The sequence below is a fragment of the Nicotiana tabacum genome, chromosome 2, assembly GCF_000715075.1.
Source record: "Nicotiana tabacum cultivar K326 chromosome 2, ASM71507v2, whole genome shotgun sequence".
Taxonomy (NCBI): Eukaryota; Viridiplantae; Streptophyta; class Magnoliopsida; order Solanales; family Solanaceae; genus Nicotiana; species Nicotiana tabacum.
The window spans coordinates 102,538,668-102,541,664 of NC_134081.1; positions in this window are offsets into that span (position 1 = coordinate 102,538,668).

Below are 2,997 nucleotides of genomic sequence, written 5' to 3' on the forward strand. Positions count from 1 at the left end.
TGCTAGTAATTCAACTACCTCGAGACACCTCTCGTCATGTCCTTCCTCATACTTCGCTGCCCAAATATTGCCTCAAATCAAATCCATACATGTAGCACCTAAACTGATAAATCACTACCAACTCCAAACCTCCTAGAAGAATATCGTTCTCGAGCCATCAACATTAGAAATACCAATTCGATTCTGAAAATGCTACACTCCGCTATCTCTCACAATCGCTTCTTAGGCACAACTTCTCAACACCCTATCCCGAAGGCAAATCGAAGAAGACCATAACACTGGCGAACCTTAATGCGTTCAAACAAGGACGACGACACCATATCTCAAATAAGAATTTCACCATACTTGAAAATATCAAGTCTCGCTACTTCATCAACTAAAGCCTGAACATCCATAAACCGGTTGCCTTTCCTATGCTGGATTTAAATGTCGAACCCCTAAACTATGCACTGAGAAATTCTCCTTTCGAGTCATTCACTCTCTCGACACATAGACAAGCACCCTACCATTACACCAATACTACGCGATAACAATGCATGAACATCATAGCAATCTATGCGTAGCCTCAAAACCATAGTCATGCACCATATTTGTGAATAATACTACTTGCTACATGGTGAGAGGTTGAATATGTGATTGTGATGGATGATTCATAATGTTCATGATAGGCTTAACAAAATACTTCGACAAATTTGGCGGGTTAATGGTATGGGATCATGGTGATTGAGAAGAAGGAATCATTGTGGGCTCTACATTATGTGATGATATCTTAAAGCTAAGTGGGGGAGCCTTCCCGTCTACGATTGGATCGCGTGGTTGTCTGCTTATGCGGTTTCTGGTTATCGACGCGTTGATAGATTATTTACGACTAAGAAAATAAAATATCAGGGGTAATTCGAGCAAGGAACTTGATGAATATGTGATATACATCGCCTTATCAATTGAGTTGCAGAATTTGGGAAGATTCCGTGTTTATGCTTCTTATGGATGTAGTGTACAAGGAAAAACATTCAACCGGTTGCTTCTTTGATAGGGTGTTCATGTGTTAGCAAAGAGTTGAAGTTCGGTTATGTTCGGGATTGGGTTAGACTGGGTGACTCTCAACAATTCTCCTAGTGGGTTCAAGAATTAAAATGCAGTTCCTAAGGATGTTTGGGTCCGTTGTGTAGTTAAGGGCCAAGTTTTCGTAGTAGATTTCGAACAGAACTTGGAATGTTCTATGTCACCGTCGGGTATATAAGAGTAAAGGATGAAATAGCTTCAGATTTGCAGAAGGTCTTGCAAACTGGGGGTGCCAGTTGGAGATGCTATTATGCGCTTGAGAAGGGTATAAGGTGGCTCATGGGTATTGAGACAATGTGGTCTCGCGATTCGGGTCACTCGGGATGGGTGCAGATTGAGTTCGTTATGTTGTGAATGGGGATATTATACTTCTAAGTCTGGTCAAGAGTAAAATGAAAGAAGATGGGTTGGTTAGTAATGGTTGAATCGACATGGTTGTGGCAATGGTCAGTTCCTTCATTGTGTAAATTTATACATGTGGTTTGTGGTTGTACGTGCGGGCTTGACAGCCACCATGAACTGATCGATTTGGGCGGTATTTGATTCAAATGGTTTTGTTGTATAAATGGATTCCGGGGGAGTTATGACGGTTTAGATCACGATTTGAGGTTGTATTTTCTGTAGTTTGGGAATTTAGTTGTGTGTTGCATTGGCTCTTCGGAAATGAGCTAAGTGAAAGGGTTCTAGCCAATGGAAGTGTTATTCTACTGGTAGTATAGGGGTTATAATTAATTCATGTATCCTCACGTAGCGGCATGATAGGTGCATTGAGCGGCATGGGAATTGGAAGTTGAGGATCAAGGTTGCAGTTCAGTGTTGATAAGAATATCAAGAGTTCAGATGAGTAGGGAATAATTTAGATGTTTTGAGTAAGCTAGCGTTATCTTAGTGTCGCCTGAGAATGGTGTTCTGTGGAAGGGGCATTGTATATTGATTTGCGGATTGTGATTCGTCTTACAGAATTAGTACGGTTGGTGGTATGGATGTGAACACTTTGATACATGGTGCGAAAGATCATGTGAGAGTATTCCATGAGGAAAATTGTATAAGTATGTCGTATTAGTCACTTGATTGTTAAATATTGAAACCAAGTATGGAGATTTTGATACTGTCGCTAATGTGAGAGCTTGTGCATCAAGGACGCCCCAGTCTTTTGGTTGTGAACTGTGGGAGTTTTTCCTGGATTGAAACGGCTTGATTATTCGTACATGTTTTGTGGTCCTGTGTAGCTTGTGGTATTATATGAGCAACATGGCTCTCGAGATGCAGATCATTTATCGCACCTTAGTCGTGCTTGGGTTTTGTGGCGTATTGCGCTATCCGTCTCCCCAAAGTTGTATTTTTGCACATAGCGTACTTATGGCTGATATTTGGTATTCCATAGGTAGAAGCATTATGGCTTGATGAGTATGTCCTTATTTATTGTTATAAGTGGATTGGGTGGCACGCCGCCACGGGTACGTTATTTGGATCGGGTTGCACACCGCAATGGTATCATGATTGGATGGGGTTGCACGCCGCAACAATGTTATGTTGAGTACGGTTCCCTATGTCTATTCATGAATATTTTGTTTCTCATCCTCTAAGAAAGGTTCATAACATCTGTTCGACCGTTTTATTCGTTACGTGAGCTGGGTAATTCTTTTCCAGAGTTCGTTCCTCCTTACGAGTCTTATTCGAGTTATACCTTGTCGGTGTATTGATGGTGTCATATGAGATCTGAGTCAGTGTTTGAAGTAGCTTATTTCCTGAGCAACTTGTACTGGGTGAGACGAGATTATCGGACCTCAAATTTGTGCAATCAGATTTATTTAAGGTGCATTAAAGGGAAAATATCATTATTCAGTTCAGCTCCAGTCCGACTCGAGCTAATATTCCCAACTAGGATGTGGTGGCACGGGTAGGTGCACGAGGTGTTAAACAGTGATTTTGGAC